Here is a 16,661-nt window from a genome sequence, read left to right on the forward strand (position 1 = left end):
CCGCGCCTGGCCAAAAAGTTTTTAAAGAAACCAAGTGACTAGCTTTATTTGTACAAATTTATGGGGTAATGAGAAATTTTGTTACAAGTGTTTAGGGTGTCTGTCATCTAAATACAATATATTTTTGTTTAACTATAGTTACCCTACTCTGCTGTCAAACATTGAATATATTCCTTTTATCTGACTCCAAGTTTGTAATCTTTAACCCACTCTGTTCATCCTGCTAACTCATCCTTCCCAGTCTGTTATCTATCTTTCCACTCTCTTCCTCCATGTGGGAGCTCTGAAATTTTTTAGCTCCCACATATAAGTGAGAACATGTGATATTTGTCTTTTTGTGCCTGGCTTATTTTCCTTAAGGTAATGACCTCCAGCTCCATCCATGTTACTGCAAATGGCAAGATTTTATTTTTTATTGCTGAATAGTACTCGATTGTGTATTTATACCACATTTTCTTTATCCATTCATCTGTTGATGGACACTTAGGTTGATTCCATATCTTTGCTATTGTGAATAGTGCTACAATAAACATGCAAGGTATCCCTTTGATATACTGATTTCTTTTCCTCTGAGTAGATAGATACCCTGTAGTGGGATTGCTGGATTGAATAATTCTATTTTTAATTTTTTGAGAAATCTCCATATTCTTTTCCACAGTGGCTGTACTAATTTACATTCTCATCAACAGTGTATAAGAGTTCTCTTTTCTCCGCATCCTCACCAACATCCATTATTTTTTGTCTTTTTAACAGTAGCCATTTGGTCTGGGATAAGAGAATATCTCATTATGGCTTTGATTTTCATTTCTCTTATGGCTAGTGATGTTGAGCAATTTTTCATATACCTGTTGGCCATTTGTATGCAAATAACTAACTTCTAAAGCAAGAATGGAATGGAAAACAGGCCATTTCTGTTTCTACTCCGAATCCAGCCCTTTAGCAGATGTTCCTAATCTATTATGGCGTAATTCTTACATTATTTCTCAACATTGCCCCAGACAGCCACCATTAACTGAGTGGAATTGACTGGAATTGCTATTGGTGTTCTGAAGTATGCCTTAGGGTTAATCAAATTAAGTCCAAATCTCTTATACTTGGAATATTACTTTTAAAATAAAATCATCATAATAATCAGACCCTTGAAGAGTAAAAGTAAGTGATTGAAGTACAGTTTGGTATTCTGTTCTACTCCCTCATACCATGCTTAGTGATGAGTAAAACAAAACATGTACAGTATTCATTAACACATTCACTATTCATCAAACATATATGCCATACTTTTTTGGTAGGTCATGGGGAATCAATCTCAGCCCTTATATCTGTGTTGGAGGGTGAAGAGGAAAAAATTAGTAGTGTGACACAGATGTGCAAAAGGTGTATCATGTTGGTGTTTCCTCCCCCCTTACCTCCCCTGCTCTAACCCTGTCCTTACAAGTTACAGAAAACCTTAACTGTCTACAGATCAAAGTTCATATTTAGAATGGCATTCATGATTATGAACAGTCTATATCACTATCTTCAAGTAGCTTGTACTCTTGTTTAATTGAACTACTTTTGTTTTCCCTATATAACTCCCTTAAATTTCTTTTTCACTAACTTTTCCCTTCACCTGTAATACTTTTCCCTCTACCTGTAATATTACCCCTTCCCTACTATTTTTCTTTTTTTTCAATCACAATATATGTAAATCTTATCTACCATTAAAATTGTATTCACCACATAAGGTTTTTCTTTATTATTCCTATTTATCTCTATATTAATTTTCTCTTGCTGCTGTTAACATATTACCACAAACTTTGATGACTTAAAACAGTAGAACTTTATTCTTTTATAGTTCTGGAGGCTGGAAATAAGAGATTATTTTTACTGGGTCAAAATCAAGGTGTTGACAGAACCGTATTCCCCCAAGAGGCTCTAGTGGAGAATCTGTTCCTTGCCTTTTGCAGCTCCTACTGGGATTTGGTGGCTGCTGGCATTCTTTTGGCTTGTGACACATCACTCCAGTCTCTGTCTCCATGCTTATGTTATTGCCTTTTCTACTCCTGAGCGTGTGTGTTTCCTTCTGTCTCTATCTTAATACAAATACATGTAATTGCACTTAGGATCCACTCAGACCCTTAATAACATCTGTAAAATATTTTTTTCCATATTGGATAAATTCTTAGGTTCTAGAAATTAGTATGTGGATATTTTTGGACGGGTCATCATTCAATCTCTCACACTCCCAAAGGGAAGTAAGTGCTCCACCCTCTAATCTTCTGTAGCCTGTTGTCTTTAATGATTCTGGCCACTTTTTAACCTCTCCTCCTTGCCCATAAGTTAGGTTAATTGCAGAAAAAGTTGAATGTGGAGATTGAATTTAAAGCTTAGATTCAAGAAAAAGAAAATTTGTATATTTATATTTAAGATATTATACTAGCTAAAACTCAGAAAAAATTATGATAGATTTTACTGCATATGGGTAGTAGTGCCATACATTTGCATATAAGGGATATCAGTGGTGGGAAAAGACACAGAATGGAATATATGGTTGTGTGGAGTTTATGACAAGTTTCAATGAGAGACTCACAACACAAACTTGTTGAATTCAGAAGCATGTTCAGAATACACAGCAGAGATTTATATACCTTTTGAAAAATAGCTCCTGGCATGCTACAGAGCCCTGGGAGTGATGTGTTGCTTGGCGCTGAGATATCACTCAGGTAACATTGTGGTCACAGTTGTTCAGTAATGATCTATCCTAAGATGAAAGTGGTGAACACAAGCAGGACCAGAGGGTGCAAGCTGCATGAGCAGGTGGACTGGACTCTTTCATGTCGTCTACTACCATTGCCCAAGTGCCTTTCCCTCAGCTTATACCTCCATGGGTGATACCTTTGATCAGTTGGTAAAGCAAAAAAAGCCCACATTAGATTCGCGGATGGGTCAGTTTGATATTGTAATTGAACTACAGCTCCATTTGTGTGTCCTTGAAAGAGAAGTGATCAGGGAATATGCTCCTGATGGGCAGATCTTTGGAAGGTGCACTTCATCATGCACTTTGTGTAGTAAGAGAAATAGTCCTAGGTTAAAATATACATGGACTCATGGGGAAGGGTGAATGGCTTGGCTGGTTGGACAGGGACTTGGAAGAAGAAAAATTAGTAGATTGGTAAGAAGGATGTCTGAGGTAGAGGGGCATGAGAAAGGATATATGGGTGTGCATGAGAAATGTGAGTAAAGGAACTGGTCCGTGGCCTGGGGGTTGAGGACCTCTGCTTTCGAGTCAAAAGCCTCAAGCCTCCTTTGGCACTACACCACAGTTAAACTTTTTCCTTTGCCTAATTCTACTTCTTTCCCTGCTCTTCTTAAAGAGTTGTTCATAGGAGCACTCTGCATTAATATTCCTGCATGCCACTCTGCAGTACAAAGTCGGCTTCGTGGGAAAGTCCACCTTCACCAATGTTTTTCTGGGCCTTCAGCATAGTGATAATGGGACGCTTCCATAAAGGTGGATAGGCAAAATAAGACCTCCAACTGAGAGATATTATCATTGGCTTAACTCTGACACTAACTAGTTTTTTGATCTTGGGTATGCTTTTAACTTCACTCATTCAAACAAGTTTTTATTTTGAATGTTTACAATGCATTTTGGTAGACAAAACTCAGTTCCTTTACTCAAGAAGTTTATAGGTTTAAAGGGTCTTAGGTTCTTTATTTGTATTATGAAGGAGATAGACTTGAATTAGTGTTTCTAAACCTCTTGTTCATTTAAGTCCCCATCACAGATCCCATCACCTCCATTTCTTTGTGGTTGAGAATCACTCTCTTCTGTGTATCCTTAAGGGCCAAGAATGTTTTATTAACTGAATATCCAAAACAATCTTGATCAATCAGTCTTGTCCCTCACTCTCCTTCCCACCTGAATCCACAAAGCTCATTTTATCATTCTTATGGCTTTGTGTCCTCATAGTGTAGCTCCCACTTAATAAGTGAGAACATATGATGTTAGGTTTTCTATTCCTGAGTTACTTCACATAGATGGAATCTCCAATTCCATCCAGGTTGCTGCAAATGCCATTTTTTAGTTCCTTTTTATGGCTGAGTAGTATTCCATGGCCTATGTGTATGTATGTGTGTGTGTGTATCACTTTTTTTTTTTTTTGAGATGGAGTCTCACTCTGTTGCCCAGGCTGGAGTGCAGTGGCGCAATCTCGGCTCACTGCAAGCTCCACCTCCTCGGCTCACGCCATTCTCCTGCCTCAGCCTCCCGAGTAGCTGAGACTACAGGTACCTGCCACCACGCCCGGCTAATTTTTTGTATTTTTAGTTTCACCATGTTAGCCAGGATGGTCTCGATCTCCTGACCTTGTGATCCGCCCATCTCGGCCTCCCAAAGTGCTGGGATTACAGGCATGAGTCCCCGTGCCAAGCCAACACATTTTCTTTATCCACTTGTTGATTTACGGACATTTGGGTTGGTTGTATATTTTTACTACTGCAAATTGTGCTGCTGTAAACATGTGTGTGCAAGTATCCTTTTCGTATAATGACTTCTTTTCCTCTGGGTAGATATCCAGGAGTGGGATTGCTGGATCAAATGCTTGATCTACTTTTAGTTTCTTTAAAAAAATCTCCACAGTGTTTTCCATAGTGGTTGTACTAGTTTGCAATCCAACCAGCAGTATAAAGGTGTTCTCTTTTCACCACAACCATGCCAACATCAATTATTTTTTGATTTTTGGGTTATGGCCATTCTTGCAGGAATAAGGTGGTATTATACCATGGTTTTGATTTGCATTTCCCTGATCATTGGTGATGTTGAGCATTTTTGCATATGTTTGTTGGCCATTTGTATATCTTCTTTTGAGAATTGTCTATTCATGTCCTTAGCCCACTTTTTGATGGAATTATTTATATATTTTTTTCTTGCTAGTTTATTTAAGTCAGTTACTTGTAGATTCTGGATATTAGTCCTTTGTCAGATGCATAGTTTGCGAAGATTTTCTCCCACTTTGTGGGCTGTCTGTTTGCTGATTATTTCTTTTGCTGTGCAGAAACTTTTTGGTTTAATTGAATTCCATCTGTTTATCTTTATTTCTGTTGCATTTGCTTTTAGGTTCTTTGTCATTAAGTCTTTGTCCGAGCCAATGTCTAGAAGGGTTTTTCTGATGTTATCTTCTAGGATTTTTATGGTTTCAGGTCTTATATTTAAGTCTTTTGTCTATTTTGTGTTGATTTTGTATAAAGGGGTGATGAGGATTCAGTTTCATTCTTTTACATGTGGCTTGTAATTATCCCAGCACCATTTGTTGAATAGAGTGACTTTTCCCCACGTTATGTTTTTGTTTCCTTGTCAAGGATCGGTTGGCTGTATTTGGCTTTATGTCTGGGTTCTCTTTTCTGTTCCATTGGTCTATATACCAGTGCCATGCTGATTTGGTGACTATAGCCTTATAGTATAGTTTGAAGTTGGGTAGTGTGATGCCTCTTGACTTTCCAGGAATTTATCTATGTCTTTTAGGTTTTCTAGTTTATGCATGTAAAGGTGTTCATAGTAGCCTTGAGTGATCTTTTGTATTTATATAGTGTCAGTTGTAATATCTCCTGTTTTGTTTCTTAATGAGCTTATTTGTATTTTCTCTTCTCTTTTCTTGGTTAATCTTGGTAATGGTCTATCAATTTTATGTATCTTTTCAAAGAACAAGTTTTTTGTTTTATTTATCTTTTTTTTTTTTTTTTTTTAGATAATAGTCTTGCTCTATCACCCAGGCTGGAGTGCAGTGGCGCAATCTCGGCTCACTGCAAGCTCCGCCTCTGGGGTTCACACCATTCTCCTGCCTCAGCCTCCCCAGTAGCCGGGACTACAGGCACCTGCCACCACACCTGGCTAATGTTTTGTATTTTTAGTAGAGACGGGGTTTCACCGTGTTAGCCAGGATGATCTTAGTCTCCTGACCTTGTGATTCACCCGCCTCGGCCTCCCAAAGTGCTGAGATTACAGGCACGAGCCACCGCGCCTGGCCTTATTTATCTTTTGTATTGTTTTATTTTTGTTTCAGTTTCGTTTAGTTCAGCTCTGATCTCAGCTATTTCCTTTCTTCTGCTGGGTTTGGGTTTGGTTTGTTCTTGTTTCTCTAGTTCCTTGAAGTATGACCTTAGATTGTCTATTTGTGCTCTTTCAGACTTTTTGATGTTGGCATTCAGAGCTATGAAGTTTCCTCTTAGCACTGCTTTCACTGTATCCCAGGTGTTTTGATGGGTTATGTCACTACTATCATTAAGCTCAAAGGATTTTAAAATTTCCATCTTGATTTCATTGTTGACCCTGTGATCATTCAGGAGCAGGTTATTTAATTTCCATGGATTTGCATAGTTGTGAGGGTTCCTTTTGGAGTTGATTTCCAATTTTATACCACTGGAGGCCGAGAGAATACTTGATCTAATTTTGATTTTCTAAATTTTTTTTTTTTTTTTTGAGACAGAGTCTCGCCTGTGGCCCAGGCTGGAGTGCAGTGGCACAATCTTGGCTCACTGCGAGCTCCGCCTCCCATGTTCACGCCATTCTCCTGCCTCAGCCTCCTGAGTAGCTGGGACTACAGGCGCCCGCCACCACACCCGGCTAATTTTTTTTTTTTTATTTTTAGTAAAGACGGGGTCTCACCATGTCAGCCAGGATGGTCTTGATCTCCCGACCTCATGATCCACCTGCCTCGACCTCCCAAAGTGCTGGGATTACAAGCGTGAGCCACTGCGCCCAGCCTTGATTTTCTAAGTTTATTGAGACTTGTTTTGTGGCCTATATATGGTCTTTCTTGGAGAATGTACCATGTGCTGATGAATAGAATGTATATTCTGCAATTGTTGGGTAGAATGTTCTATAAATATCTGTTAAGTCCATTTGTTTTAGGATATAGTTTAAGTCCATATTTCTTTGTTGACTTTCTGTCTTGATGGGCTGTCTGGTGCTGTCAGTGGAGTACTGAAATCCTCCACTCTTATTGTGTTGCTGTCTATCTCATTTCTTAGGTAGGTCTAGTAGTACTTGTTTTATAAATTTGGGAGCTCCAGTGTTAGGTGCATATATATTTAGGATTGTTATATTTTCCTCTTGGACTAGTCCTTTTATCATTATATAATGTTTCTCTTTGTCTTTTTTTGTTGTTGTTGTTGCTTTGAAGTCTGTTTTGTCTGATATAAGAATAGCTACTTCTGCTTGTTTTTGGTGTCCATTTGCATGGATATCTTTTTCTACCCCCTTTACCTTTAGTTTATGTGAGTCCTTATGTGTTAGATGAATATCTTGAAGGCAGCAGATAGTTGGTTGGTGAATTCTTATCCATTCTGCCATTCTGTATCTTTTAAGTGGAGCATTTAGGTCATTTATATTCAAGTTAGTGTTGAAAATGAGGTACTATTCTATTTGTTGTGCTAGTTGTTGCCTGAATACCTGCTGCTAATCTGAGGTTTTCCTTTGTAGGTCACCTGATACTTTTGCCTCACAGCTTTTAAGATTCTTTCCTTTGCCTTGACGTTAGATAACCTGATGATTTTGTGCCTAAGTGATGATCTTTTGCAATGAATTTCCTGGGTATTCTTTGAGCTTCTGGTATTTGGATGTCTAGATCTCTAGCAAGGCCAGGAGCTTTCCTCGATTATTCCCTTAAATATGTTTTCCAAACTTTTAGATACGTCTTCTTCCTCAGGAACACCAATTATTCTTGGGTTTGGTTGTTTAACATAATCCCAAACTTCTTGGAGGCTTTGTTTATTTATTTTTTTTTCTTTTTTCTTTGTCTTTGTTGGATTGGGTTAATTTGAAAGTCTTGCTGTTGAGCTCTGAAGTTCTTTCCTCTACTTGTATGATTCTATTGCTGAGACTTTCCAGTGTATTTTGCATTTCCCTAGGTGTGTCCTTCATTTCCAGAAGTTATAATTGTTTTTTATTTATGCTATCTATTTCTTTGGAGTTTTTTCCCATCCATATCTTGTATAATTTTTATTTCTTTAAGGTGGTATTCACTTTACTCTGGTGCCTCCTTGAATACCTTAATAATCAACCTTCTGAATTCTTTTTCTGGCAATTCAGAGGTTTCTTCTTGGTTTGGATCCATTGCTTGTGAGGTAGTGTGATTTTTTGGGGTGTTAACCTTGTTTTGTCATACTACCAGAATTACTTTTCTGGTTCTTTCTCATTTGGGTAGACTATGTGAGAAGAAAGAGCTGGGGCACAGGGGTTATTGTTCAGATTCTTTTGTCCCACGGGATGATCCCTTGATGTAGTAGTGCTCTCCCCCTACCCCTAGGGATGGGTCTTCCTGAGAGCCTAACTGCAGTGATTGTTATTTCTCTTCTGGATCTAGCTACCCAGTGGAGCCACCAGCTACCAAGACTCCAGGCAGTACTGGGGCATGTCTGCAAAGAGTCCTGTGATGTTATTCATCTTCAGGTCTCTGAGCTATGGATACCAGCATCTACTGTGGTGGAGGTAGCAGGGGAGTGAATTGGACTCTATGAGGGTCATTGGTTGCAGTTTTGTTTAGTGTTGTTTAGGTTTTGTTTTTTGTTGTTTAGGTTTTGTGTTGGTTGGCCTCTAGCTTTCAAGAGAGCATCAGCTGTGGTAGTATAGGGAGGATACAAGCTTGCCTTTGTCAGGCTTCTAAGCCAAGGTTAAACTATCCTATCCCCTGTGACCTGAACGTACACATGGATGATTCCTGCCTTAAGTAATGACATTCCACCACAAAAGAAGTGAAAATGGCCTGTTCCTGCCTTAACTGATGACATTACCTTGTGAAATTCCTTTTCCTGGCTCATCCTGGCTCAAAAGCTCCCCCACTGAGTACCTTGTGACCCCCACCCCTGCCTGCCAGAGAACAATCCCCTTTGACTGTAATTTTTCTTTACCTACCCAAATCCTATAAAACAGCCCCACCGCATCTCCCTTCGTTGACTGTCTTTTCAGACTCAGCCCGCCTGCACCCAGGTGAAATAAACAGCCATGTTGCTCACGCATAGCCTGTTTGGTGGTCTTTTCACATGGACACACATGAAATTTGGTGCCGTGACTCGGATTGGGGGACATCCCTTAGGAGATCAATCCCCTGTCCTCCTGCTTTTTGCTCCATGAGAAAGATCCACCTACAACCTCAGGTCCTCAGACCAACCAACCCATAGAACATCTCAACAATTTTAAATCCAGTAAGCGGCCTCTTTTTACTCTCTTCTGCAGCCTCTCACTAACCCGCAACCTCTTTCTCCTTTCAATCTTGGTGCCACCCTTCAATCTCTCCCTTCTCTTAATTTCAATTCCTTTCAATTTCTGGTAGAGAAAAAGGAGACACATTTTATACATGGACCCAAAACTTAGGCACTGGTCATGGGCTCAGGAAGGCAGCCTTCCCTTGGTGTTTAATCATTGTGAAGGTGCCTCTCTGATTATTCACCCAGGTTCCATTAATGTCTGATCTCTGCAGGGACACCTGCCTTGGTCATTCACCCACGTTCCCTTAGTGGCAAGTCAATTGCAGGGACGCCTGCTTTGGCTGCTCACCCTCATTGCAGCCCAGGGCTGCTCCCCACCCCCTTCTCCGTGTCTCTACCCTTCTCTTTAAACTTGCCTCCTTCACTATGGGCAACCTTCCACCCTCCATTCCTCCTTCTTCTCCCTTAGCCTGTGTTCTCAAGAACTTAAAACCTCTTCAACTCACACCTGAACTAAAACCTAAACGCCTTATTTTCTTCTGCAATGCTGCTTGACCCCAATACAAACTCGACAGTAGTTCCAAATAGCCAGAAAACGGTACTTTCGATTTTTCCATCCTACAAGATCTAAATAATTCTTATTGTAAAATAGGCAAAAGGTCTCAGTTGCCTGACGTCCACATTTTACACGTTGTTCCCTCCCTAGTCTCTGTTCCCAATGCAACTCATCCCAAGTCTTCCTTCTTTCCCTCCTGCCTGTCCTCTCGGTCCCAACCCCAAGCATCGCTGAATCTTTCTAATCTTCCTTTTCTACAGACCCATCTGACCTCTCCCCTCCTCCCCAGGCTGCTCCTTGCCAGGCTGAGCTAAGTCCCAATTCTTCCTCAGCATCTGCTCCCCAACCCTATAATCCTTTTATCACCTCCCCTCCTCACACCATGACTAGCCCTCCCCCACCTGGCCAGCAATTTCTTCTTAAAAAGGTGGCAGGAGCTAAAGGCAATGTCAAGGTTAATGTTCCTTTTTCTTTATCCGACCTCTCCCAAATCAGTTAGTGTTTAGGCTCTTTTTCATCAAATATGAAAATCCCAGCCCAGTTCATGGCCTGTGTAGCAGCAACCCAGAGATGCTTTACAGCCCTAGACCCTGAAAGGTCAGAAGGCCGTCTAATTCTCAATATGAGTTTTATTTTATTACCCAATCTGCTTCCGACATTAAATAAAGCTCCAAAAATTAAATTCTGGCCCTCAAACCCCACAACAGGACTTAATGAACCTCGCCTTCAAGATGTACAATAATAGAGTAGAGGCAACCAAGTAGCAACATATTTCTGAGTTGCATTTCCTTGCCTCCACTGTGAGAGAAACCCCAGCCAAATCTCTAGCACACAGGAACTCTAAATGCCTGAACCACAGCTGCCAAAGGTTTCTCCAGAACCTCCTCCCCCAGGAGCTTGCGACAGGTGCCAGAAATCTGGCCACTAGGCCAAGGAATGTCCGCAGCCCAAGATTCCTCCTAAGCCATGTCCCATCTGTGCAGGACCCCACAGAAAATTGGACTGTTCAACTCGCCCGGCAGCCACTTCCAGAGCCCCTAGAACTCTAGCCCAAGGCCCTCTGACCCCTTCCCAGATCTTTTCAGCATAGCGGCTGAAGACTGACACTGCCCAATCGCCTCAGAAGCTTCCTGGACCATCATAGACACTTTAGGTAACTCTTACAGTGGAGGATAAGTCCTTCCCCTTCTTAATCAATATGGAGGCTACCCACTCCACATTACCTTCTTTTCAAGGGCCTGTTTCCTTTGCCTCCATAACTGTTGTGGGTATTGATGGCCAGGCTTCTAAACCTCTTAAAACTCCCCAACTCCGGTGCCAACTTGGACAACATTCTTTTATGCACTCCTTTTTAGTTATCCCCACTGCCCAGCCCCCTTGTTAGGTCGAGACATTTTAACCAAATTATCTACTTCTCTGACTATACCTGGACTACAGCCACATCTCATTGCCACCCTTCTTCCCAACCCAAAGCCTCCTTTGTGTCTTCCTCTCGTATCTCCCAACCTTAACCCACAAATATAGGACATCTCTACTCCCTCCCTGGCAACCGATCACATGCCCATTACCATCACATTAAGACCTAATCACCCTTACCCCACTCAACGCCAATATTCCATCCTGCAGCACACTTTAAAAGGATTAAAGCCTGTTATCACTTGCCTGTTACAGCATGGCCTTTTAAAGCCTATAAACTCTCCTTACAATTCCCCCATTTTACCTGTTCAAAAACTGGACAAGCCTTACAGGTTAGTTCAGGATCTGCACCTTATCAACCAAATTGTCTAGCCTATCCACCCCGTGGTGCCAAAGCCTTATACTCTCTTATCCTCAATACCTCCCTCCACAACCCCTCCATAACCCATTATTCTGTTCTGGATCTCAAACATGCTTTCTTTACTATTCCTTGCACCCTTCATCCCAGCCTCTGTTCGCTTTCACTTGGACTGACCCTGACACCCATCAGGCTCAGCAAATTACCCAGGCTGTACTGATGCAAGGTTTCACAGACAGCTCCCATTACTTCAGTCAAGCCCAAATTTCTTCCTCATCTGTTACCTATCTCAGCATAATTCTTCATGAAAACATGTGTGCTCTCATGCTGGTAGTGTCCGGCTAATCTCCCAAACCCCAATCCCTTCTACAAAACAACAACTCCTTTCCTTCCTAGGCATGGTTAGGTACTTCCGCCTTTGGATACCTGGTTTTGCCATCCTAACAAAACCATTATTTAAACTCAAAAGGAAACCTAGCTGACCCCATAGATTCTAAATCCTTTCGCCACTCCTTTCCGTTCCTCAAAAAACAATCCTAGAAGCTGCCCCCACGCTAGCTCTCCCTAACTCATCGCAACCCTTTTTCATTACACACAGCCAAGTGCAGGGCTGTGTGGTTGCAGTTCTTACACAAGAGCCAAGACCACGCCCTGCAGCCTTTCTGTCCAAACAACTTGATCTTACTGTTTTAGGCTGGCCATCATGTCTCCGTGCAGCAGCTGCTGCCGCCCTAATACTTTTAGAAGCCCTCAAAATCACAAACTATGCTCAACTCACTCTCTACAGCTCTCATAATTTCCAAAATCTATTTTCTTCCTCACCCCTGATGCATATACTTTCTGCTCGCCGGCTCCTTCAGTTATACTCACTCTTTGTTGAGTCTCCCACAATTAACATTGTTCCTGGCCCAGACTTCAATCCGGCCTCCCAAATTATTCCTGATACCACACCTGACCCCCATGACTGTATCTCTCTGATCCACCTGGCATTGACTCCATTTCCCCATATTTCCTTCTTTCCGGTTCCTCACCCTGATCACACTTGGTTTATTGATGGCAGTTCCACCAGGCCTAATCGCCACACACCAGCTAAGGCAGGCTATGCTATAGTATCTTTCACATCTATCATTGAGGCTACTGCTCTATTCCCCTCCATTACCTCTCAGCAAGCCGAACTCATTGCCTTCATTCAGGCCCCCACTCTTGTAAAAGGACTACACATCAATATTTATACTGACCCCATATCCTGCACCACCATGCTGTTTTATGGGCTGAAAGGTTTCCTCACTATGCAAGGAGGATTTAATGTCTCTTTAATAAAAACTCTTCTACAGGCCACTTTACTTCCAAAGGAAGCTGGAGTCATAACTGCAAAGGCCATCAAAAGGCATCAGATCCCATCGCTCAGGGCAATGCTTATGCTGATAAGGTAGCTAAAAAAGCAGCCAGTGTTCCAACTTCTATCCCTCACACGTAAGTTTTTCTCCTTCTTATCTGGCCACTCCTACCTACTCCCTCACTGAAACTTCCACCTATCTCTTCCCACACAAGGCAAATGGTTCTTGGACCAAAGAAAATAATCTCCTTCCAGTCTCACAGGCCCATTCTATTCTGTCGTCATTTCATAGCCTCTTCCGTGTAGGTTACAAGCCGCTAGCCCGCCTCTTAGAACCTCTCATTTCCTTCCCATCGTGGAAATCTATCCTCAAGGAAATCACTTCTCAGTGTTATTCTACTACTCCTTAGGGATTTCTCAGGCCCCCTCCCTTCCCTACACATCAAGCTCAGAGATATGCCCCTGCCCAGGACTGGCAAATTGACTTTACTCACATGCCTCAAGTCAGGAAACTAAAAATACCTCTTGGTCTAAGTAGACACTTTCACTGGATAGGTAGACGCCTTTCCCACAGTGTCTGAGAAGGCCACCACAGTCATTTCTTCCCTTCTGTCAGACATAATTCCTCGGTTTGGCCTTCCCACCTCAGTTTCTCAGACTCTTGGTATTCAGTGGCACCTGGTTTTATCTCAAATTGCCACCCTTAAGTCTCTGTTTTAAATGGACAGAAGATCTTCAGTGACAAAGTATGTTATGCCCAGACCGTTTATTCCCCGAAGAAGACCACCGGAGTCCAGAGTCAAAGCTAAGCAGCGAGGATCTTTATTACAGGTTTGAACCTGGAACTCTCACTCGCTCGTGAAACGAGACGGGCAGGAGAGCTCCCCCCTTGCGCTCCGAACAGTGTTATATAGTCTAAAAACAGTGGGCATAGAATTATTATACAAATCAGATGTATGATTGGCTAGTGTTTGAACAAGGCGATTTGGCTAACTATGATTGGTTCCCACCATTTCTGATATCTCGATACAACCCTTGAGGCGAGAGAGCAGTTTTACACAAAGGCAGTTAATTGTATTGCGTCAGGTTGCACAACCGGTTTATGGCAGCATGAGTGTATCTTACTTAAACACGTCTTGTGACCCAGCCTCAGAAAGAAAAACAGGTATTTACAGAACTTACGAAATCTCTGGTACGTGCAGAGATTAGAGAGCAGAACAAAACAGGTACTTACAGAACTTACGAAATCTCTGGTATGTGCAGAGATTAGGGAGCAGAACAAAGGGTTTAGCAATAGGGTGTAGCGGGGGAGCGGGTACGCATTTTCGTGTTTTTGTGTCCTTTCATTTCCCCCTCTCATAAGTTACTGGACGTCCAATCTTGGATTTCCAGAGTCTTACAATGTAGTCTCACCTTCTGGGTGCAAGAGAGGCTGGTGATGGCTATGGAGGACCATTAGTTGGACATAGGGATTAGACGGCACGGTAGTGAGGAGAGTCAGATGCATAAGGCATAAAAGCATAGGTAAGCTAGACATGGTTGTGGCTATGGGGATGACGGCGCAGGGTTAGCTTTAAGGGATTGTTCTTAGCTTTGTCTACAGTCCATGTAACCGGTGCTCCAGACGGCCCGAGAAGGTCGGATGTTGGGTCCACTGGTTTGACGTGTGTGTAGTGGATCCACGAAGCGATGCCTTCTACCTTGAGAGCGGTGGGAGTAGTCAGGAGTACTTGCAGTGGTCCTTTCCACCTGGGTTGAAGAGTTTCTTGCCGGTGGCGCTTGACTAGGACCCAGTCTCCTGGCTGGAACGGATGGGGCGTCGGCGGAGGTCTTGCTTCGTACAGTTCTCGTAGTCTGGGCCAAATTTCCTGGTGAATTTTCTGTAAGGCTTGTAAGGAGAACAAGAGCTCAGAGACATTTTCAGTTTTACGTTTGAGTAAGTCATCTTTTGGACTGGGGACCAGGGGTGGGGGGTCTGCCATACATGATTTCATATGGTGTGAAGCCCAGTCTGTAAGGGGTATTTCGGGCCCAGAACAGAGTGTAGGGGAGAAGTACTACCCAATTAGCGCCAGTCTCCATGGTCAATTTAGTTAAGGTCTCTTTTAGAGTCCGATTCATCCTTTCTACCTGTCCTGAGCTTTGGGGCCTATAAGCACAATGTAATTTCCAATTTGCCCCAAGAATGGAAGCCAAATCCTGACTTACCTTAGCAACGAAGGCTGGTCCATTGTCTGACCCTATCTGGACGGGAAAGCCATACCTGGGGAGGATTTCTTCCAAAATTTTCTTTGCTACAACCTGAGCAGTTTCTCTCTTAGTTGGGAATGCTTCTGTCCATCCTGAAAAAGTATCTACAAAGACAAGTAAGTACTGATACCCATATTTTCCAGGCTTTATCTCAGTAAAGTCTATTTCCCAATAGACGCCCGGCCTAGTTCCTCTACACCTAATTCCTGTGGCGGTCTGGGTTTGGGGGCAAGCGTTGTTCAGTCAGCAGGCTTTGCAATTTGTTGTGACATCGCTGGCCAGTTCAGCTATGCGCCTAATTCTGAACTTGGCGTGCCTGATTAAGTCTATCATTCGCCGGGCACCCAGGTGGGTTGTCCGGTGGATATGTTCCAACACCTGCCATCCTAATTTTTCTGGTAGGATGGTTTGGTCATTTACATCAGTCCACCACCCATTTTTAACCTGTTTTAGGGGAAGCGTGTCCATCCATTCGCGATCCTGTTCGGTATAGTCGGGAAAACATGGCAAATTTTGCGGGCCAGGATCAGGGAGCTGGAGCGTGAGGAGCTGACTGGGAGCTTTTGCTATGCTCCTTGCGGTTTGGTCGGCTAAGAAGTTGCCTCGAGCAATTGGCGTAGTTGGTTTCTGATGCCCAGGGCAATGTACGATAGCCAATTTCTTTGGTTTCCACAAAGCAGTTAATAGAGCTAGGATCTCTTGCTTGTTTTTTATTTCTTTGCCTTCAGCTGTTAATAGTCCCCTCTCTCTGTAGATGGCCCCATGTATGTGCGCAGTAGCAAAAGCATAGCGGCTATCCGTGTATACTGTCAGTTTTTTCTTTGCCCCTAGGGTGAGGGCCTGTGTGAGTGCTATCAGTTCGGCTCTTTGGGCCGATGTCCCTGGAGGCAAGGGTTCTGCCCAGATTACCTCAGTCTCTGATGTTACAGCCGCTCCTGCATACCGCTGGCCTTGGTGGACGTAGCTGCTGCCATCATTGAACCAGATGAGTTCTGTGTCGGGGAGCGGACGATCTTGCAGGTCCTCCCGCACCCCATGCACCTGAGCCAGTATCTCAGTGCACTCATGGGACGGGGCGTCCAAGTCTGGATTTGGCAGCAGTGAAGCAGGGTTTAAAGAGGTTGGGGGCAGAAAAGTTATTCTGAGGGGGTTTAACAGCAGTCCTTGATAGTGGGTGAGTCGGGCGTTACTCATCCATCGGTCCGGCGGCTGCCGGAGGATGCCTTCAATGGCATGTGGGGTTATAACGCGCAACTCTTGCCCCATGATAAGTTTATCAGCATCTCGGACCATTAGGGCGGTCGCCGCGATGATCCGGAGGCAGGGTGGCCAGCCAGCAGCCACTGAATCTAATTTTTTTGACAAATAGGCAACTGGCCTCTGCCAGGGGCCTAGGTACTGTGTTAACACGGCTTTTGCAACACCCTTACTTTCATCCACATATAAGTGGAAGGGCTTGGAGATATCAGGGAGCCCCAGCGCGGGGGCTGATAACAAGGCAGTGTTGATTTGTTGAAAGGCCAGCTCAGCCTCTTCCGTCCAATTGAAGGGTTGCTGTTCCT

The sequence above is a fragment of the Macaca mulatta genome, chromosome 6 (genome assembly GCF_049350105.2).
Source record: "Macaca mulatta isolate MMU2019108-1 chromosome 6, T2T-MMU8v2.0, whole genome shotgun sequence".
Taxonomy (NCBI): domain Eukaryota; kingdom Metazoa; phylum Chordata; class Mammalia; order Primates; family Cercopithecidae; genus Macaca; species Macaca mulatta.